At 41.6% G+C, this 23843-nt stretch overlaps 1 protein-coding gene across 14 annotated transcripts in view; it reads left to right on the top strand.

The window, feature by feature from the left end:
- ANKRD44 (ankyrin repeat domain 44) overlaps positions 1 to 23843 on the top strand; it is a 348870-nt gene that overhangs the window by 92783 nt on the left and 232244 nt on the right. The window lies entirely within an intron of this gene.

The following is a 23843-nucleotide window of genomic DNA, read 5'->3' as shown; positions in this document are numbered from 1 at the left end:
TGGCTGCATGGTGCTCATGTTCCTTAGGTCATTCTCTGGTTTGCGGACAGGATGGAACATTAGGAATGGGGCATGTGGGGAGAATCCAAAATACCTCTCCCTTTTCCCATTTTTTTTCTATCTGTTTTCTGCTTTCACTTCAGTGAGATAAAAGAGGTCGCTTGATATCTGAGCACTACATTAGGGAATGTATGTACATTTTTTTCTCCTGCCTCCTTAGATTTTAAGAATTTTCTGGAAGAATTTGGGTACAACTTTGATTTGGTCAGCTTCACTCTCCTGTCCTTTTAATTTTCCCTGAATGTAAAGATATTCCAGTGTCCTTAGGAGTCACAGTCAGTTGTGGTGGCTCCAGCTGCTTACCGGCCTAGAGTGCACGGCTAAGGAGTCCTGGCCCCACAGTGATTCTCATGTGATGGTCCAGCAGTTGCTACCACTCTTAGGGAAAATTACCCCACAAATAGCTTTGCTCTCAAGACTCCCCTTCCCCTTTACCTGACAAAAACTGTAGCAAATGGCCTTTTTATTTTGTAAGGTAAATGAACACCCTCAAGTTCATCTGCTCTGTAAGTTGAAGTTTTCATATATTTTCCTAAAGCACGGGGTGTATGTATACCTTCAAGACTGGCTACCCACAGAGCTACCCATTATCTGTGTGTTTGAATGGAGTGACAGAGCATCCTGATAGAGCAAGGAGTCAGCTCAAGAGTTGACTGGTGTCACCACTTGAGATGGACAGCTGGCGCTAAGAAATCGTCAGACCAAAGCGTGGCTTTAGTTAGAGTTGTTGGGGGTAGAAAGTGAGTGGTAAATCATCTTTGTAAATGCTGTAATTTTCCCCATCTTCCGTTTTCCTGTCTCCCCAGCCACGATTTCAACTGCCATATGAGACCCACGTGGCATTCTGTCCCAACTCTAGCCTGACATCTGCTTGGTGACAATGAATAGAAATGATTATTAGCAAATAATATTAAGAACATCATAAATGGATAATCCTTCAGAAAGATAGGGAAGTAAACAAAAATTTCTGTCTGCTGTTTATATACTGACCAGTCCAGAGGCTGATACCTTCTTCTTATTTGCTAAATTAATAAGAGAGCGGGAAGCGATTTTCCTCTGACGCCGTTGTATTCTGTGATGTATGCATTTATCTCAATTTCCCCATTTCCCCATGGGTAGTTGCTTAACGGAGTCTGGTCTGAGCATTTAAAAAATTACTCTACTCTTTGTGTTGCTGCTGCTATGAGCTATTAAGAAACTTGAAACTTCCACAGCAGCTGTTTCCCCTGTCATTTATAGCCGCCTAAGAGGGTTTGAATTTCTTTGCGCTGTTGAGGTGTGGCTGCCATGTGTGAGGAGTGTTTGGTTATTTGGATATTTTTGTTGTGGAATATGCTGGCTATGACTTCGAACTCTTAGACGCAGGTCATTGCGTGTCTGTGTTCGTGGGTGACATAATAGTTCCATGTTTATTAGTATTTGATTTCCATCTCCCTGGTTTTGGGCCCACAAATCTTTCCTGTGTCCTCTTTGCATGTTTTCTTAGCCTTCACTTATGTTTTAAGTGAAGTTTTTGGAAGGCCCAACTAACTTGAACTTATTAACACTGATTTTAATCAACATAAAATTTAGAGTTCAGGCCCAAGTTTCCCTTATTTGTAAAACATTTTTCTACTTTTGGTCTTAAAATAAAGCTTCTGTGACACTGGATGCCTTGTTCCTATGGGTCCTTAAAAGTTCTTTTGAGCTAGTCTGAAAGTCTTCCTTGCAGCTCTTGGCTGGAATGGGGACATCTTAAGACAAATTCAGCAGTGTGAACTAGAAACATATTGCATATCTGGGGAACATATGTGTACAGTAAATACTAAAACATGGTAGACTTTTTAGTTTTGTTTTAATTCTTTGATTTGATTTGTGGAAATTTATTCCTTGAGATAAAGAGCTTTTCTAATATAGTTTTTTGGGTCCACTTTAGTCATTAGAACGCTTGCCCAGTGAGATTGAAGGAAATCTCAACACTTTCTAGAAACTCAGTTCCAGCAGAGCTGTGATTGGAGCAGAGCATTATAATTTCCCTCAGTGAATCAGTTTGCTGCTTGTTTGGCTGGTCAGAAAACTTCGGCTCTTTACTCAGGTCTGGAAGCCAGGGAACAGGTACTTATTTGTGGCCCTTACATCTGGCTGCTGTTAGCCTGGCAAAATGAGACGTCCAACACTTGGGCTTTCAGCTGACATAACTTCTCTAGGTTTCTCCTCTTTGAGTTGTAGAGAGACTAGTCGGAGATCTTCTGGTCTCATCTTGGCTGTTGAGGGAAGTAGAAGCCTGTCCTCTGTGTCTCTTGAGAGGCGAATCAAGTCCCAAACTGCCTACCTTAACGTGTCCTGTTGACTATTCTTGACCTTTGCCCCCGCACAAAGGAAGGAGGCCATTCCCAGAACTGTCTGAGATTTTTGCATGGGGAGAACAGCCTAGTGGGGTGAGAAGAAGAGTTCTTTTGTTCACGGTGAACCTGGAGAGGTGGCTGTTTAGTCACCATGGTTGCAACTGGGGACAGAAATGCCTTAGCAAGAAAGCGGCTTGTAGACATGCTGAAGATGGACTTTGATGTCTGGCTTCTCCTGTCTCTTTTGCAAAACCTGGTATAATGGAATTGAAATTTTTTTCCTTTTGCCAGAATTAGAATTTGATTTCATTTTTCTAGATAGTCCAAGTTACTATGATTATCAGACTGAAATTAAGTAAGACAAAGCAACATGTCATATCATCAAACATTTGCTACATAGATCTCTTATAGCTTTAGTTTTTCTATGCTGATTATTTTCTTTATCATTTTATAAACAGTATTAAATTTACTTAGATAACTAGCTACTAAAATAAGTAGTCATGAAGAAGGATCTGTTTTCATGGAATTCTCCAAGAATAATCACATTTCGTGGCACATAATAGGCATTCAATAAACTGGTAAAAGAATGTATGAGAGTTTAAAGGTTTGTTGATAAAGTTTTATTTACAATGCACCCCAGTAAGTTTTTATATTTAGCATCCTATTAAAAGCCTGCTCTGGTGGTCTAGTGGTTAAGACTTGGCTCTCTCATCATCGCGATCTGGGTTTGTGTCCCGGTCAGGGGACCACAGCACCTGTCTGTCAGCTGTCATACTGTGGGGGCTGCGTGTCGCTGTGATGCTGAAAGCTCTGCCACCAGGATTTCAGATACCAGCAGGGTAACCCATGGTGGACAGGTTTCAGTGGAGCTTCCAGACTAGACAGACCAGGAAGAAGGACCTGGCCACCCACTTCCAAAAAAATTGGCCCTGAAAACTCTGTGACTAGCAGGAAGCACTGTCTGATAGAGCGCTGGGAGGGGAGAGGATGGCGCAGAAAGCCCGGGCAGGTTCTGCTCTGCTGGGCGCAGGGGCGCTAGGAGTTGGAATCGACTCAATGGCACTAACAACAACAAAAACTATTAAAAGATAAATCAAGAAGCTAAACCTAAAAGAAAACTCTTAAAAGAATAGGCAAGGGAAAAAAGCACGATCGTGTAAATATATATTTTTAAGATTAATATTGTATAAGTATTTTTATTATGTTTGCAGGCTTTAGTTTATTTATAGTAGTGGGAAAATCTTTAAAGAGTTTCTTTTCCTCTTTTAGGGCACTGGCACTGTGTAGTAAAGCATCAAAATAAATTCTTCCTTTTTATTACTTGTATTAAAATTAGAATCTGGCATTCTGGAGGCATATAATAAATATTAAAAGACAATAAGCCCCTCTTTCTTATAAGAAAGAAAAATCTTACCTTCAGGTACTTCTGAGTTTTAAAAATAATAGAATAAAATATATTCAAATATTATTTTTTCTTTTATCATCTGTAACTTTTTCCAGATGATAAAGGCAATATAAATTCATCATTAAGAACTTGGAAATACAGAGAATTAAATTACCCACAAATTTCAGTATCCAGAAATAGCCCTCTTTGATTTTGATGCATTTCTTTCCAGTCTAGCATCTTGCCTTGTCTGTTCTACAGAGCACTTGCCATATAAGATGAACAAGTGTTGAATTAGAAAATCTGTCTATCACGCCCCTCTTGGAGATCTGGAATGCATATTGGCAGCATTAAAGGCTCTGATAAAGTCTGTGAGGAAGAAAACTTTTTCATTTTTAATTAGCGTTTCCCAAGCTTATTTTACTACTAAGCTCTTTCTGTGTGCGTGAGCGTGTGTGTAGTACTTATTAGCATCCTCACACTTTGACAAATTTAATTCTATTTTCCTCGTCTCCTTTTAAGACATTAGCTTGTCTGAGAGTCTGCTTTGCCTATGGGAAATTCCCCTTTACATTTTCAGGCCTGATCTCTTGGTATACCTCGGAAAGAGGACCAAGATTCAGAAAGAGAAACTTTGCCCTGGAAAGGAGGAATAATCTTCAAATGCATGATTACTGTGGGCGGCATAACAAGATTTTGCATACTTTCGGTCCAAAAATCAAATTTATTCATGGTCAATAGGATGCTTCTGAGTCTGCCAGCTGTGGATTATGTATCTGGGGAAGCCGATGGAGAGACCTTTGATCACAGGCTGGCTTGTTGTAGAATTTCCTGACTGCAAAGAGCAGACAGTTCCTTTTAAGAGAGGATGGGTGTGTGTTGGCAGAGGGGCGGGGGGCGGGGTGTGCAGGAGAACGGGCTGCGAAATTGTGAGGTTTGGTTGTTATGTAGTATGCCGTGCCCTCGGGTCCGTCTTTCCGGGGTGACTTTCATCCACAGGAAAGCATGACCACACGCGGCTGTAGTTGATCAGAAGAACTTCCCTCAGCACTGCTGCAGCGACACTGAGTCTAAACTGGCGCGGAGCACGGTCACCCCCAGAGAAGGGCTTGCAAAAACACGTGAGGTCGCATCTCCAGCAGTTTTGTGGGGGTTTCCCTTAAGCTTCTAGCAACTGTCGCTCGTGTCACTGGATTGCTGTTTTTGGAACAGTTTTAGGGATTTCCATCTTGCTTCCTGCCCAGCTCTTCCTCTTAATTTCAGAAATGCCAGGTTGCTTAGTGGCTGAAGTCTGAAACACTCTTTGTTTTAAAGAAGGTGTCAATCTGATTTGACCTACCTCTTGAATATGTATTTCTATGTAAGTTTTCTTCTGTAAACAACAATTCAACCACTGGTACTTTAGGAAATGTAGAAACAGTATGACCCAAAATGCGTATATTATAAGGGAGTGTGTTTGAGAGATTTGCAGAAACATGAAAAGCTCGTCATCTGACTGAAAACCTCCGTTAGCCATTTGAGAAGAATCAGACTGGGGGCATTTGGTTTTTACGTAAGTGTTCCCCTGGTCACATTTTCACCTTTCATTCGGGTCTGCAATCCATCCAGATGTTGAAACTCCCATAGGTGTGCCAGAGAACCAGCCGGTATATAAAATGTGAAACTTCGTCTGCCTTCCGGGACAGTGTAAATGGAAATGACGTGTAAATGTAAATTATGAAGTTAGAAAATAAAGTCAAAGCAGAATGAAAAGCTCATTTCAGCCCTTGTGTGACGGTGACCCAGGCTGTGTTACGTGGGCACTGACTTGTTTGCTCACGTCAGGGCTCGGGTGACTTCGCACGGTTGAGCAGGCACTTTCCTCCTCCCCTTGCTTAGACAACGTCCACTGGAGGAGAGACCTGCTATTACCAGGAACAGCAAACTAGGTTCCCAAGAATATTTTTTGTGATCTGTGGCAGAAACTGCTGATTGTCCCCCAATATCCAGCTTTCCTTAAAAGTAGTAGAAGCTTCTCCTGGAATAAAGACTATTTTCTAGCTTCCCTTGCCACAAGGTGTGGCTGTGTGACTACATTCTACCTAAAGGACTTAAGTGGGAAATTTTCAGAAAGGGGGAATATCATTCTTTTTTACCCTTTTCTTTCTTCCTGGTGCCTGGAGTTGGATGGGATGGCTAGACTTGAGCAGCCATTGTGGATCATGAAGTAGATGCTGAGGAGACTTTTGCAGCAAGATAGTTGGAACCTGGGTCCTTATCACTGTAGAGTACTATACCAGTCCTGGGTAATTTCCTATAGACTTTGTTTATGAGGAAGAAATATATATCTATCTTGTTTAAGCCACTGCTATTTGGGGTTTTCTGTACTATGCTGCTGAACCTAATTCTTCTATCGTATTGTTCTATCCTTAGAGCTAAGCCAGTTCTTTTCAGTGTCGTGATCATAGCATGGACCAAGATAAGCCAAATTCACTGAAGAGAGTCACCTTACTAGCACTATGCTGAGACAGTTGACCAGGTAGTTTTCAGAACCGACTCTTTATCTTCTTCACTGCATCCTTATTGTTCTGACCATTTACTATGATAGGGTGTCAGGACATGATGGGGTTTGCTTATTAATTTATTCAGCAAATAGTTGAGCACCTACTATGTGCCAGGCATTGTGTTAGGCTCCGAGAATCCAGTGAGAGCAAAACAGCCAAAGTCTCTGTCCTGACGGAGCTTACAGTCTGGTATAGAAGATGGATATTCATCAAAGAACCATGCAGTTATATAATTACTCTACAAACTGTGCTAAGTGCTCTGAGGGGAAAGTCACAGGAAGCTACAAGAACCTATATAACAGGGGAATCTCATTTAGATGGAGGGTGGGAGGGCTAGTCAGGGAAGGGGAGCTGTCCTGGACAAGGGGCTTTTGAATTGAGATCTGAAAGGTGAATTGGACTTAGCTAGGTGAGGAAGGGTGTATAGGATGTTCTAGAAGGCGGGAACTGTCTGTGCAGAAGGTCTGAGGAAGGAGGTAGCTGGTGCATTTCAGGAGCGTAAGGCAGCTGCTGCATTACTGTGCATTACTGAGTGCACAGAAAACAAGGGAAGCAGTGGAAATAAGCTAAACTTATTTGGCAAGGATGTCGCTTTTGTAAGGAGTTAAGTGTTACCTTTTATTACAAAATTATTTTAGAGAATCTGGTCATTTAATTCCAAATCTGTCACAAAAATAGATAAAATAGTCATACCTTTTATATCTTTGGGAGACACGCTCTGGGACGTGAAATTCAGACCCAGGTTTCTTGTGAGATTCTCTTTCGTAGTCATTTACATATTGCATGTCAGCTGTCGTGTGAACGTTTGCACAGGTGGACAGTGGGCACAAATGGAGCCAGTATGAAAGACATCGCACAAATGGAAGCTTCTAGCGAGAACGTTAATGCTGGGAAATATTTTTAATAAGCGCATGCTGCCTGGGGCAGAGCCCCATTCCTGGAGAAAAAGAGTTAAGCAGAGTAGCTTGAACGCAAGTGAGATCGCGAGTCTCATTTTCTGAGGAAAGTATAGCTGAAATGGTGCCTTTTAAGATACTGCTACAGAAAGTAAAAACAGCAGAGGCAGGAAAATATTTATTTTCCAAACATGTTTTATTTATAGATTGGTGAGTTCTTAGAAAAGATGATTTAATAATTGATTCCTTCTTTGTTTTGCACAAATATAGTATTTTGTGCCTTTCTTTTCAGCGTGGTAACTAGTACGGAGACATTGAAGAGTGCAGTTCTCTATGAGAACAAAGGTCTATTCTCAGGGAAAAAAAATAATACAGTCAGCTATTATGCATGGCCCACAATTGATGGTAGGCGACTTAGAGGAGTTGAGTTTGCTGTACGAACGAGTCTTTGCTGCCTCTGAGCAGCTCTGATCTACGCCGTGGCCAGCCCGCGCTGCCGGGGCATCAAAGAACACTTTGTTTCATCTCTTTTCTTGACTTCTAGTGAGGGACAGACAGCAACGTCTTGCTTCTCCCCATTTCCCTCTAATATCTCTGAGAGCTGAGACGCTTTTGCTGCTTCTGTGGGAGTCAGTTAAAGACAGGATGGTATTCAGACCTTCCCCTCCTCTGTGTGCTCGGTGCAAACTTGGACCTGACCTCCTACACTGGTGCTCTTTTCTCAGTAGCTACTGTAAAATTTCTCTCTTTCTTCCCCTTCCAGCCATCCTTCTTTCCCTCCTTTCTTTCTTTTTATAGTAGTTTGTTGAGGGGGGAGATTGGCAGTTTTGGGCTTCGATCAAGACTATGTTTGTGATAAACGGAGAAGGAAAATTGTAACTTTTTTAAAAGCTCTGTAAAAGGGATAAACAACAATTCTAACCGGAGAGTTGAAAGAAACTACTAGGCCCTGTAGACCAAAACAAACCTCAACGTTATAGGAATAAGTTAAAACCAGAAATTTTTTATAATATCCTCTTTTTTATTATCCTACAGAAATATGCTGTTGTCCCTCTGTGTATGAGTTCAGGCTCTACCATTGAGCAGCTGGGGGGTGGGTTCAGGACCCCCTGAGTTTGAGTAGATTATTCAGACACTTGTGTACCCGTTCAAAGTAGGGACCATGCATCTTCTTTTTTTTTTTTTTTTTTTTTTTTTTTTTATTTTTAAATAAACCTTTTATTGTGAAATAATTGTAGAGTCACATGCAGTTGTAAGAAACAATACACGGAGGTCTTAAGTACTCTTCACCCAGTTTCCCCAATGGTAACAGCTTGGAAAACTATAATACACTATCACAATGAGGATATTGACACTGATACAGCCCAGAAACAGAGCCATGCATCTTCTTAATCTGGTCTTAACTTAGGCAGCAGACACGCCATAGACGCTGAGTGATGGTTTTTAATGTATTTATACACAGTCAGCCTTCAAGAGAGGGAAAGCGCCTCAAACTTAAATTCTCATCCCTCCAAGAAGGCTTTGCGGGACGCCCTCTGCAGCCTGTTTGGCCTGCAGAAGAGGTAGGGGTTGGGCGGTTCTTGCCATAGTTTTGGGTCTCTATTGAGCCTCTGTGTGGCGTCCATGGAGTTTTTACCTCTTGGAGCATTACTTCCTCTGGTCCTACTCTCACCAAATGTGCCGTTGTACTTAGACACGTTTCCAGGTGTCTCTTACAGTCTGAGTTTACCATTTTATGGTCATGTAACAAATCGCCCCATCCATTGACCCTGTGTTTTAGCCCTCACTGCGGTGCTGAGGGCCCTATTACAATGACTTGCTTGATGTTACATCCCTTAATTTACTGCCACTGAGAGCTCCTCCTGGAGCACTTTATTGCCCGTATCATTCATTTGCTCACCTAATCCAGGACTACTTTGCATTGTTAGTTAGCTGTTTCATTCATGTGAACCTCATCTCCCCACTGTTTTATAGCTTCTGGATGGCAGCGGTTAGATCTTATACTACTTTTGAGGCCCTCTCAGCACATAGTAGGCAGTCAATGAATATTTGAATTTGGAAATTCCAAGTGGAGATAGTTTTGCTCTTGTAGAAGATTCTGGCAATATCATTCTATTTGGTTCTTTTATAGAACCCAAGATCATGCTTAACTGGGTAGACAATTCCTTATAGAGTGCTAAGATTTTCATATGCATGCCTTCTTTCTTTGATCTTAGCGTTGTTTGGGTGTGAGTGAATGTGTGTGTGTGTGTGTGTAAGGTTGAAGTTTGTAATGCCTAACACAGAAAGCCCATAGGTAGAAACCCATTCTCTCTGCAGATAAAACATAGGATGGATTAAACAAATGCTATTAACAATGATTATGGAATGCAGTTTGAACGGTTTAGCATTGAATCTAGACTGCTAACCCTCTCTTTTTCTTTTTGGTTTTCGGTAAGGAAGATTGTCCTTGAGCTAAGGTCTGTGCCAATCTTCCTCTCTTTTGTATGTGGGATGCTGCCACAGCATGGCTTGATGAGCAGTGTGTAGATCCATACCTGGGATCCAAACCCGTGAACCACAGCCACCAAAGTGGAGCACGTGAACTTAACCATCATGCCATTGGGCCAGCCCCTCTTTAACCTTTTCTTAAAAAGACTTTATTCGGGCTGGCCCCGTGGCCGAGTGGTTGAGTTCGCGTGCTCCACTGCAGGTGGCCCAGTGTTTCGTTGGTTCGAATCCTGGGCGCGGACATGGCACTGCTCATCAAACCACGCTGAGGCAGCATCCCACATGCCACAACTAGAAGGACCCACAACGAAGAATATACAACTATGTACCGGGGGACTTTGGGGAGAAAAAGGAAAAAAATAAAATCTTAAAAAAAAAAGACTTTATTGAGTTCACACTATTTTCAAAAATACTTCTACTTATTACTGGGAGGAAGGGGATATTAGAAAGAACTTTACTGGAAGTGGATTTCAAGTGAAATTTAGAGAGAGGCAATCAAACAGAATCTATTAGCAATTTAACTTTAAAAGTTTAGCAAAGCTTTGTGATTTTGGAAACTGGGAATCACCAAATTTCCATCAATAGGGTTAATTAAAGTTTGGGGTATTTACCTAATAGAAAGCCATATGTTATTAACAAGAATGAGGTAGATAACATGCACGACATGGGAAAATCTATAGTCAAAAAAGCATGTTGTTGAACAATTTGTAAAGCATAATCCTAATTACATAACAAAACAAAATGAGATTTCTATATATATGCACATATAGTCAATTTGCAGAAAGAAGTCTGGCAGGATGCAAGCCAGACACATTGATGGTTGATCACCTCTGGGAAGTGAAGATAGGTGGGGTTTTCTGGTTTACTCTGTGTATTTTTGTATTGTTTGAAACTTTTAAATTGAGAATATATTTATATATTATTTGGTTATTGAAAAAAAAAAGAAAAATACAGCCAATGGTCCATAGACATTCCCCTGTCTTTCCAGCTTTGTGGTGTCTTATGAGAGAACGCTGAAGGAACAGTTGAACAGTGCATAGTTTCAAATTGTTTAATTGCATTACTTTTGTTGACCAAAGGTGAGCATAGTTAAACTTGAGTTACTGCTAAACAATGAGAAGCTGTGATATGAAGTATAATTAGTTTCGGCTTATTCTCTTTGTTAAGTCAATTTAGAAGTCATCAGATGTTGGTTGAAGAAAAAAGTACAGCGCTTAGTTTAATAATATCCTTTATGTACTGTAATTTCTATTTCCTAGCAGTTCTACCCTGGTTAGAGACATTGACTATCTGAGAGGCATATTGATCATTTCTGGGAAGAAGCTATGACACCACATTACAAAATGCTTTTGCATATTTTATCCCATTGGATCCGTTTAAGAGCAACAGGTGAAGTAGGGCAGGCTCTATTAGTTCTGTTTCACACAGAAGGAAACGGTCCTGAGGAAAATTAGTGACATAAATCAAGTCATAGAACCCATAAGAGAGAGGGTCAGGAATTGGATGGGGCCAGGCTCTCCAATTTCAAATTTTTTTCTCTTTCTCCCCAGCATGAGGGTGTGCACCATAGCAGAGCTGCCCAGGGTAGATGTGCTGGGACAATATTTTGTGCTGGGAAAGCCTCAAACCATTGAAAGGTGTTCTGAGAGGACATTAGGCTTGAAGGAAGAAGATAAGGGTCAAATAAAATAACAAATATGAAAGAACTTTCTTGAAAGCCATTTTACAAATATGCAGCGGTGTTTTGGATATCGGTAGTGTAACAACACATTCCATCTCTCCTTGGCATGCTTGGGAGAGGTGCCCAAGGGCTCTGCCCTCTTTTAGATTGGAAAGCTGATGCAGAGGGAGAGAAGCGAGGAGGGAATGGATCCGGGAAAGGAATCTCATAAACTGACTTTCATTTGGATCAAATGGACTCACCACCATTAAGAGAAGCTTCTTTCTAGGAGGAAGTGGCCCTATTTCAGGCTTTCAGGGGCTCCTCTTCTCTTGTCTGGACAGATTTTGAATGGCAAACATTTTTGGGATTGTGCCCATCCCCATGTACCATGGCATTGGAGCTGGGATAGTGGATGCATGTATAGGGCTTAGATCAAATGGAGTTCACCACGCTGCTGCCACATGGGGCCAACCTCCTGTGTCTTTGGGTCTGGATGAGGTTTTGTGACGAGCTAACTTATGAAGGTGAAGCTTTCTTCTGTATCACCAACCTCTAAGGTCTCGTGCTCCTTGAGCACTGCATTTCTTCCGGACAGACTGGATTATCACCTCCTTGTAGTTGTTTTGTAAGGTTTTCAGAATGGCAGTCTTGAGAACCAAATACCTTCATTTATTCAAAAGGTCAGAGCATGGGACACAGTGGTTCAGGGACAAAGTCATCCATCCACTCATTCGATATGTATTCTGTGCCTGATATGAGTGGACACTGGAGGATGGTGATGGATATGAAAACTGATCCTGTTCTGGCACTGTAACTCATAATCTGGTGGGGAAGAGGAAAAAGAAACATGGAAACAACTATTCCATTACAAGGTGCCAAGTGAAGCACTGGGCACATAGTAGGTACTCAAAAATGGCCCATGACTGGCCCTGTGGCATAGTGGTTAAGTTCATGTGCTCCACTTTGGTGGCCCGGGGTTTGCCAGTTTGGATCCTGGGCACAGACCTACACACTACTCATCAAGCCACGCTGTGGTGGCATCCCATGTAGAAGAACTAGAAGGACTCACAACTAGGGTCTATGACTATGTGCTGGGGCTATGAGGAGGGGGAAAAAAAAGAAGAAGAAGATTGGCAACAGATGTTAGCTCAGGGGCAATCTTCCTCACCAAAAAACAAAAACCAAAACAAGAAAAAAATGGCCCATGAATGGAAGTGTTATAATAGATGTGTGAACAAGGCCCTAGTTCCACGGCCTAGAGCAGAGTTTCTTAACCTCGGTGCTATTGACATCTTGTACCAGATAATTGTTTGTTGTGGGGACTGTCTTGTGAACTATAGGATGTTTAGAAGCATCCCTGGCCTCTGCCTACTAAAGCCTATGTCTGTGGCACCCCTCACCCAGCTGTGACAATCAGAAATGTCTCCAGAAATTGCCAAGTATCCCTTGACAGGGCAGAATCGCCCTGGGTTGAGAACCTCTGGGTTAGATGAGCAGGGGACCATCATACCACTTTTGGCAGGGCTGGGGAAGGGTGTGCTTAATTGATTGAGGATTCAGTCTCAGCTCAATTCATCCCCAAGAGACGTGGCTGCTGATAATGACTTAGGTAAAGGCACATCTGTCTGTTTTTGTCAAAATTTGGATTGATCTCCTTCCTCCTCTGCATGGCAGAGATAATGTTATATTTCGTCAAACCTTGTATTCTTTCCCTTCTGGGCCCATTTTCCAGGCTTCTTTTCACTTGGGTAGGGACAGGTGACTGAGTTCTGGCCAGTGGACTGGGGCCACTTCTGGCCTCATCTCTATAAAATCTCCCTCTCCATCCTTTCCTTTGTCGCTCCTGGTTTGTTGACAGTAAGCACAGGACCCAGCAGAGGACCTTGAGGCCCTGGGAGATGATGCAGTCGTTGGAAGAAGAGGCCTGAGACCCCGACTGACTACCTGGAACCCAGCCCTGTCCTGATGCCAGTCTGCATTGGACTGTAACATGAGAAAGAAACACACTCTGACTGTGCTGTCCCACCAAGATTCAGGGGCTGTTGGGTACCGTAGTTAGCTTTCCTGGTTAATATACTCTCTCCTGCTCCCTCCCCTCCATCGGGCACCTGTCATGTGTCATGAAAATACTTCTTAATGTTACTTCTCTTTGGTCACTCTGGTGACATGCATATGGTATAACCTAGGCTATACACTATCTTAGCAGTGCTCATGATAGAATTAACTATGTGTACCTTCCTAGCGCACATGAGTTTCCTTTGCAAATCTTCCTTGAGGTGGATGAGTGATGGATCTGCCTGTAGCTGTCCTTTGAGACTGCTGGGACCCGCTCATGGAATAAGGAGTTTTGGTTACAATCCAAGCAGAAAATTCTTCCTGAATGCTGAGCTCATAGTAGCTTTGTTCCTCACACAGTTCAAACGGTGACATTCTTAAGGCAGAGGAAGCAGGAGGACAGTCAATCCTTTTATTTAATTTTGGCAAGACTGCAGATTATAGTGCTCTGGGGAAATGCAGCCACAGATGTATCAACCTTTTTAAAAAATTCTTGGCAGTCTAACCTTTAAGTCATAAACCTCAACCCAGATAGCACATCCTTGAAGAAAACTTGAATTGGCTCCATTTGACACTGATGTCCCACCTTCCAAGATCATCCTTCCATCTTTGCTTGTGAAATGCAAGTTTTGTTAGTTATTTTAATGCTAGATTATTTGGGTGTGTGGTGGCTCCCGCGTGTTGGACAGTTTTAATATTAGCTCAGCAATCACTAGACGACACATCATTTGCTGCCAAGTTGTGCAGAAACACAAGGGAATTTGTCTTTCTGATTCTACAGTGATAAGGTTGCACCTCTGAGAGGCGGCAGAGCAGAGTGGTTAGGAACGTGGAGGCTGGAGCCCTCCTGCCTGGGTTCTAATTCCAGGTTAGCATTTGACCCACTGTGTGACCTTGGGGCAAGTTGCTTGACTTCGCTGCGCCTTGCTCTCAGGAACAGTAATAGTACCCACTTCACAGAGCCGTTGTGAGAACCAAAGGGGTTAATTGGTATGTGGACTTCAGGTGTGCGCTGGCATAATAGTGCTTTATAAATATTATCCATGAGTATTTAGTAATACCAGGCTCTATGTTTTCATATATTTTAATTACATGGTAAGCAAAAGGAGAAACTAGTTATCATTATTTAATTCATTAGATCTTTAAACCTAATGCTTTTTGAGGACTTAATTGGCCAGAGTTATTAGAACTCATTTTTGACAAAGTTTTTTATTTTTATACATACATAGGAAAAAAGGATGAAAGAATGTATACCAAAATGTTAATAGCATCATCTCTGGCAGGCTAGATAATGGGTAATCTTAAATCATGCAAAATTTTCTCATTTGCATTTTCTAAATCTCTGTATATGAGCTTATACTACTTTTTTTTGAGAGAAAAGAGAGCTCAACTAATATTTTTGACATTTCCAAAGAGAATGCTTTTTGTATTGTATTCACATGTGATTTATATGAAATTTCACATTAGGTGAATGTTTTTGGCCTTAATGTTTTGTGATTTTTCCTTCTCTGTTTCCTCCATTCGAATGAAAGCATTGTGACAAAAATTGCCATCACAGAGCCTTCTAGAACATAGCTGCACATTTCATGTGACTTCACTGCAAGTGGCTTTTGTTCCTTTGTTTGTTTCCCTTGCCCATCATGGCTGGCAATTAGCTAGATTCCTGCCAGCCACCCTGATTTAGCTGTGGATCAAGTACTCTAGGACACGGAGCTAAAACAAAGGGGCTGCTTCCTGTTGAAAAAAGCACTTAACATCTGGGTCCCCGGGGACAAACAGTACACCTGTGACTGAAGTGTGACGCTGGTTAACTAGAACCCTCACAGTCTGCCTGATCTTTCTCAGAGCCTGCAAAGAATTGGACCAAGCCAAGAAGAAATCTCTTGGTGAGAAAGGGGAGAGTTTGACAGTGTGGCCTTCACCAATGTTTCTGGCTCTGTCAAGAGGGAGAGCTGGCGACTCAAGTAGAGTAACAACAACCATCTATTGAACGTTTCCTCGGTGCTACCACTTTGCACATCTGATCCCTAGTACCCACCACAGCCCTGTGAGGTGGGGGAGTAAGGACATTAACACCATTACTATCACAATAATCACCAACAGCTGACACGTGCCAGCCACTGAGCTAAGCTCTTTATGTGATTGTTTCGTGTCAGCCGTGCCTAGCCTCCAAGAGTTATGCGCTGTCATCATCCTCATTGTATGGATGAGAACACTGAGGCTCAGAGAGGTAACTTGGCAGAGCTAAGCCTGGACTCCAAGTCTGTCTGACTTCGCAGTCACGGTTGTTAATCATGACAGACTGCTGAATTGTTCTAGACTAGTTTTTTTTTTTTAGGAATTCAGTACTCCTGAATGTTTTAACTTTTTATCTGGTGATATAAGTTTCTTTTCACCTCCTTTGTTCTTCCTAGTAATGCCCTCATTTATGTGCAGTTTTATGAGGATGTTTTTATATAAATTATTTCTATTTAATTATCTCTCCATTTGGTCTTCATAACCAACCCATGGGGCAGTCAGGACAGGAGTTATCCCAACTTTGCCTATGTGGAAAAGAAAGCCCTGAGAAATGGACTTGCCCAAAAAGAAATGGACTTGCCTCAACATGTGCAACCAGTAAGTGCAGGAGCGGGGCGGGAACTGAGGCCTTGGGACCCTTGGTCCAGTTCTCGTTCAACTTGGCTGTGGTTCTGACTCCTGTTTCTCATAGGTCAGCCATCTTTTTCTTCCTGCCCCAGGAGGATTACTTTTTACCAAAACAAAAACCATCTTTTGGTTATTTGGAGTAGTTGAGCAGGATTGGGACGTGCGCATGGGATCAGGCAGGACAAGCAGAGGAGGTGGCCTTCCAAGTGTTTTCACACCTTAAGTTGTGCGTATCAGGCCGTGTTCACTGAACCCGGTGGGTTAATTGTGCTTATCCCTTTCCAGAATCTGGAAAGGAGCCAGCGATGCAACGTGACCCCCAGTACTTGAGGAGGCTGGCCCTTTCCCAGCTCTCTGCGCTGGTTTCTGCAGTCCCGTTTGCAGTTGCCCCTGAAAGCGAAGCTCCAGACCACCTGTCAGCAAACGATTCCTTTCTCAAGGAGTTGCCCTGAAGCCATTTCTTTATACGAAGCTTTTAGTTCATTCCTACACTAGAAATTCAATTTACCACCAAATGAAGTTTTTTAGAAGAGGTTGTTATTAATTCTTTTAAAGAGAAGTATCAGAGGACAGAGGTTGCTGGAAGCAATAAAGAAAACCATTAATATAGATTGCCAATTAGGCTGCTGTTGTCTGGTGAAGATGGCAGGAGGGGGTGTTTCCATCTCACAGGGTGACTGGGTTGTCGTAACAGCGGCAAACCGCCAGGGCTCAAGGTGGCGGTTAGACTGACTGTCGTAGAGCTGGTCTCTGGAGCTCTCAGGCAATTGGGTCCAAGTTGAGGACCCCTTTTGGAATCAGATTCTGAGATCCAATTTCATAAGGAGAAATGCAGTTAAAAAGGAGGTGATGTACCAGAGAAGAAATAATCTGAAAACCTGGTTCCAACCCTAGCTATGGGACTAATTACCTCGGTGGCTTTAGGAATGTCACTTAACAGCTCTGGGCCTCAGCTTCTTAGCTGTAGAATGAGGTGTTTGGACCAGATCTGTGGTACCTGACCCTCACTATGCAGCAGAATCACCTGGGACCTTCGACAAAATACAGGTGCCTGGGCCCCATCCATAGAGGTTCTGATTTAATTGGTGTGGTGTATGTCCTGGTGTGAGTATTTTTAAAGGCTCTCCGGGGGATTCAAATGTGCAAACTGGTTGAATTGACTCTCAAATTTCCTCTAGCTCTAACAGTCTATTTTAAAATATATATAGTTAGTCTCTTACCAAGGGATTTATAAACTACACAACAGCTTGTAAATGGGTTTACTGTAATGAAGAACACTGATGATTTTTGTCTTGGAAAACACAGAAAAGTTATTGAAGAGTTATTGAAGGTATTCCATTGATTTGTAAGATAATTCTCCGGGGGAAGTCATAAAGGTTTTCTTCTATGCGACATTCAAGATGGGAGAAAGTTAGAGAGTTTAATATATCCAGAAAGAGGAATTGTTCATTTTTAGGTAACTGAAAGGGTTTTTCCTCAGAATTTTATCCAAAGAGAATTTGTTCATAGTCCTAGAAGAGAATGTTTGGGTTGCAAACTATTTTTAAGGTAAGCACAGTAATTTCTAACCCACACTACCTTTGAAGTCCAAAGGGAGAAAAATCGTATTTTTATAAATGCCAGATTATTAGGTCTGTTTTTGGGTCAAAATTCCAGTCCTTGCTGAAGCAAATTACTCTTCCGTGGGAATAAAATTCCCCCAAACCAGATTTATTTTTAAAGGTAATGCACTGACAAACATAAGATTAATTGAGTATTCTTTTTATTTACTTAATTTCAAATTATTTACCCTACAGGAATTGGGCTGAATTGTTTTATAGTTTATACTTGGATATCAAAAGAAAGAGGAAGATGTGTGGCATAAAATTTGATACCGAAGTTTTCCTGGCAAGTACTTTCTGCTCAAATCTTTGGTCCCTCAGGTTCCCAAAGGCTGTTAACATCCCACACATAAGCAGGTCACAGTAAATCCGAAGCCTGAGGTCAACTCCCTTCCCTACCACACACACATGAAAAGCTTTGGCTGCGTAATCCTCTTTTGTATCAGAAGAATCTAGGTACGAGTCTGACCCGTTGTTCCTTCCAAACTGGAAGTAACCCTCTATATCCGTGACAGACTTCACGTTTGTTTTGAATTTAGAGCCTATGATCTATAAAACAATTCTGGACCAGGAGAGTGGGTCGTAAATGACCTCAGGCCACATCAGGTACGAGCAGATGTAATTAGACGAGAGGTGCTTTTAAAACAATCAATGTTTAGACTCATTACTAGCCCTTCACTCTCTTTCCTGAAAATGCGAAGAAAATCAAGTTTCTATTTTAAAATCCTCTCAGGCTTAAAAAAAAATACTGGGTATTAGTTTTTTAAGTACAGAAAATCATAATGAAGAAAACAAAAATGGCCTCAAATTCATGACGTAGGTAGTCCTGGAAAGCATTAGAAACGTAAATGTCCAAAAAGGGCACCACGGACTGCTCCCTAGATATCTACTCTTAATAGAGAACCTTATTTTTTAATTTCAAAAATGAGGCTAGAATGTAATAACAAATATTTTTGACCATTTCTTATGTGCCAGTTCCTGTTCAAACATCTCATTCTCCAGCAACGATTATAAGGCAGATGTCATTATTATCCTCACTTTATAGACACTAAAAGATGCTAAGGAATTTGCCCAAGGTCATGGTTCATATGTGGCCGAGTTGGGATTTGAACCCAGGCAGCCTGGCTTCCAAGGGCCAGCTCATAAACCATTTCTCTGTGCTGCTTGTTAGAGTGTTTGGGACTTAAACTGTAGAATGTCTTAACTACTCTTCCTGGGTAGCCGGACTGCTAGGAAAGTCGAAAACTATCATCTTAGGTTTTTGAAAACCATCTTCTCCTTATTCAGGCCTACCCTTTGGAATTGGTTCAAAAAGCAGAATTTGGTTTTAACAGTGATACCTGAAAGATTATGCAATTTTATATGCTGTATCAGATTGAAATTATAATGTTTACAAGGAGGAAAATGCCACTTGTGGGTACAATTTATTTCAAGTGATTTTCCTGTTTCTCCTCCTTCTTCCCTTTGCATGTGTTCAGTTTTTTTCTTGCTGAGTATCTTCAAACTATGGTCAAGATTTAAGCTGCAGAGAGCCGCTTCCATTGGAGCAATGGGAATGGTAGTGGTGAGGTTTCTGACACCCTGCCTGATGAAGCCTAGGACTTGAGTTGCCTTCTAGAATGCAGAATGTCCTCAGGGAACAGTTTAAGGGACCAAGATTCTTTCTCTAGTTGTAATTAACACTTCAGAAACCAACATTTTATAAATATAGATAGAAAATTCTTTTCCTAAATGCATCCTATTACACCTATGGAAGAGTGCCTACCACTTTTGGGGGCTTGATTGTGTATTTGTGGAATCATGTATTTATTCATTCATCAGTTTTTTCTTTAAATATTTTTTGGCATTTAAAAACTAATTTCTAGTATATGTAATAAGTGAAAGCACTCAACAAATAGATATAAACATCATATTTACAATAATTAAAATCTGAAAATAACAAATGGTGCAGAAGATATAGGAACTCTCATACACAGCTTCTGGGAGTGTAAATTGTTTCAACCATTTTGAGAGTAATTTGGAGGTAGTCAAGTTAAAGCTGTGCACACCACACAACCCAGTGATTCCACTCCTGGGATTATACCCTTGGGAAGCCCTTGCATCTGTGTATAAAGAATCAAGTGCCAGAATTTTCACTGAATCATTGTTTGCAATGAAAAAACAGATGAACAAGCCAAAATGGAAACAAACCTAACTGAAATGTAGAAATAAATTGTGATATTTTTCATGCAGTGGAATACTATACAGGAGTTAAAAATGAATTAACTAGAACTACATGCTCCAACATAAGTAAATCCCCAGAACATAATGTTGAATGGAAAAGGAGAATTCCAGAAGGATATATACACTATAATTACGTTTATACAAACCTTTAAAACACTACATTGTTTATGGTTGTAAACACATCCAGTAAATATTTAAAAACATGTATGGGATTGATAACTACTGATATCAAGGTAGTGGTTTACTGTGAAGTGGGAGGATGGGCAATGGTTCTGGGCTTTCCTTATATCTGTAATGCTTCATTTCTCAAACTGGGTTATAGGTACAGGGGTGTCTGTAGTATTACTATCTAAACTGTTTTGTATACTTCAAGCATTTACAGTTTAATAACAGAAAAGAAAGCAACTATCTTGAAACCCTGTTGTAGTTTTATCAAAATAACAGTAGCAAAAAAAATCAGGAATAAGAGAGGAAATCTGATGGAGTTACATGAGATGCTCGCTTTGCTTAGGGACACCTGTTGAAAGCAAACAGAATGACCAGAGCACTAGATGGTGAGGATGATGCCCTTTCTTCCAAACTTCTCCCAACCCCAGAACCTAGTGAAAACCAAAGAAGGGAAAGTGGAGGAAAGAGGATGCCTCCCTGGGCTGGAGGAGGAATCTAAACCTTCCAGAAGAATGGGAGCCTGAAATGTTTTTAAAGCTACATGACTCACAGGTGATGGGCATCTTGAAGGTTTAAATAAAACCTCCATCTTCATGAAAGTTTCCGATCCTTAAGGAAATGTTTAGATGTTGTTACTCACCATTCTCGGGAGCGCTTTGTTTGTTTGTTCTGTCTCCTGCCTAAGGGGTGTCAGCTATGGCAGACGTTGAGGAGCCTCCTTCCCTGCCATCTTCCTCTCCTTCCTGTGTCTGTAGTAGGCACTTTTGGTGGATAATGAGAAATAAAGGTGCAAAGCAGATGCTGCTGGGCAGTCACAGCACACAGAGTTAACATCGTCCACCTTTGAAGACCACGCTCTTGTTCTGGAAACCTTCATTTATTCTTTGCTTTCCACTCGGTGCTGTTCTTAGCTAGAGCAGAATCACAAAATAGAGGATTTTAGTCCAGAAGTATTTTAATACTGGGATTGCAGTATAGGAAGAGATCTTAGATATGCAGCACAGCGTTCTCCTTTTACAGATGGCAAAGGCGAGAGTCCCACGTATGGTAAGTAGCGTGACCCAAGAGGTGGTCCAGCGAGAGCAGAACCCCGCTCTGCCGCCCTTCACGCTAAGGACATCCTGCTGCTCCAGGTTGCCTCTCTGCATCCATCTTGCTTTCCAGGCCTCAGCTTTGGCTGAAATACCTTATCTTTTCCCCCTGTGTTCCAACTCTCACTGTAGGAATTTTTCAGTTTATCACCCTGAAGAGAGACAGATTATAACATTATGTTGTCCTTTTGCTAACGACTTTCAAAATGAGTGAAAGATGACACTGAGGGTGGTGGAGGTAAATGTGTTTATCCCGAGCCTTGCTTGGCCTCTTCACATCCTCAGGGAGTTGGTCCCTGGAAGAGATGAACAGCTCAGCAATCTGACTTAGGCTTTGCTCATAGGAATGACTTTCCTCCCCAGTAGAGGCTGAAGCAGGAGTTTGAGGTCAGGCGTGCTAGTCAAAGAATAACCAAACTGTTCCATTAAAAAAGATTTCCTTATCTAGCAGCCGCGTTTTACAGTAATTCAGATTATGTAAATTTAGGAGAAGAATACGTTCTCCCAATTGTTTTTGGGAAAATAACTTTCACGTCAGGTAATAGGTCTCACAAGCAAGCCATCAGTTGTAAGCCTACCTACTAGTCCAAACAGAGCGGGCTCCTGCTGTCCCTTTAATGAAGGCTGTAAGTATCTCAGAGGTTCTAATGCTGATTTGTGTTACCAGGTACGTTTCTGAGGCAAGATTCTTCTGAGACTGAGTGCTGTGGGCAAAATAAATGTTTTAGCTGGGAGCTTGCTTATAATCCGCGGCCCCCAATATAATCAGCCTGACACAGCAGTCAACTGAGACATCCGTGTTCTGACTGTGGAACCTCCTGGCCAAGGTGAAGGGTGTTTGTGATGGAGCCTGGCCACCAAGCAATGTCCACCTATGACAATTCTCCGTCCCGTTTCTTTCCCCAGGGCGTATTCTTTGTCTCAAAATACACACTGACAATACTTTGATGAATGGAGAAAAAGGCAGAGAAATAAGGAAATCCCGTTAGAACCCATTTTAGAGGCTAACAAACATGATACCAAGAAGATAATAGTGGCTAATCTAACTCCTTCTTGGATCATAACACTGTAAGATTTATACTCAAATATTTAGGCATATTCATGACAGAAAATTTTGCTCCTGGAGAAAATGGGAATATAGTGTTATTCAAATTTAAATATACGATAAAGGAGAAGAAGTAAAAGCTGTGAGGGAATTAAGGCCTGCTATGAAAAGGGATTGCGTTGTGACTACTGTTGTTTTTTCAACATTTAAAAATATTGTATCCTTTCATTCTTAAGTCGGTTTTCTAGACTGATTTCAAAGTAATTTATGTCACACAAGATTTTCTGCTGACCTGAAAAAAAGTGGTCCTAGGATATTCCTCCGTTACCCTTTTAGTAAGTTGTCTGTATATGTAAGGACAATATGGCGAACAGCTTTCTAAAGGTTGTTTAAAGAAAGGGAATCTTTTTTGCTAGATTGTCCCTCTCTTTTGTTACTTCCTGCCATATCTCTGAGGCTTCTCTCTGCCTCAGGAGATTTGGTTGTTTGGCTGGATTCTAATTTCCTCTGTAGAATGTCTTCTCCCCTTGGGAGATGAGAGGCGAGCTTCCTCTGTGCATTAGTGCTTTCTCCTGTTACAAAGATAAGGGTAAAGAACGCATCTTTAGTCATTTACACCTCATGATCCATTTGGTTAATTATCTTCTCATCTTCCCAGACCCCAATTATGCTCAAGAACCTTAAAAGATGGTCTCATTTGCTTTCACAGTGCTGAAAATTTTTGCTTTATGTGTTGTTTTTATCACAGCCCTCGTACCCTTTATGAATTTCTTATATTTACCAATCTATACTCTCCATTTATTTAGTAGTCAGGATTTTGTTGGATGCAAGTGACAAATCCCACTCAAACTAGTTCAAGCAAAGGTGATGTTACGTTCTGGAGATGGATGGTGGTGATGGTTGCACAACAATGAGGATGTACTTAATGCCACAGACCTGTACGCTTAAAAAGAGTGACTTTATGCGCCCTCTATTCTGGGAAGTCTAAAGGGGCTTCAAGAAACTCTGTTTTTTCTCTATCCTTGGACATCCAATGTTTAACTTCTTGTCATTCCTTTCTTAAGCTCCAGAAGTGCATATTTCCTTCAGTCAGTGACAGAGTTATGTGGGAGGCAGGGAGTGGACTGTGGGATGGGTCACAGGTGGCTTCATGGAGAAGCTGGCTGTTGAACTGTGGTTGTTGGCTTGGGAGCAATTAAAAGAACAGTTCTCAAAGTGAAGTGACGAGCTTGAGCAAAGGGTGAAGATGGGAAAACGAAGGTAAAGAGTTCCCTCTGGCTCTAGAACTCCGTGCACAGTGTGTACAAAGTGAAGTGCAGTGACAGCTAAGCTCAAGAAAGGGTGACTGGGAATAGCAGTGCGTCCCCCTGGTTTTCCAGACATTCCCGGAGTGTGGAGGGGTGACTCTGAGCATCAGGAGCGTGGCTCCTCATGCAGAAAGCAGAGAGTCCTGCTCTGGGGAATTTGAAACGTTTTTCATTCCTTCCACTTGAATGTCTTTTTTATCCTTTCATTTGCAGGGTGGTCTTCCCATCTCTCTGCCCTTTTATGGAACCTCTCCTAAGGTCTCCCAAACAAATAAGAATCCATCCTGTTCTGGTGTCCCGATCTCAAGAATTAGTCTTTCCTTCTATCTCATTCTAGTATTTTAACC

This window comes from Equus caballus, chromosome 18, assembly GCF_041296265.1.
Source record: "Equus caballus isolate H_3958 breed thoroughbred chromosome 18, TB-T2T, whole genome shotgun sequence".
Taxonomy (NCBI): Eukaryota; Metazoa; Chordata; class Mammalia; order Perissodactyla; family Equidae; genus Equus; species Equus caballus.
This window is presented reverse-complemented; position numbering and strand designations above follow the sequence as displayed.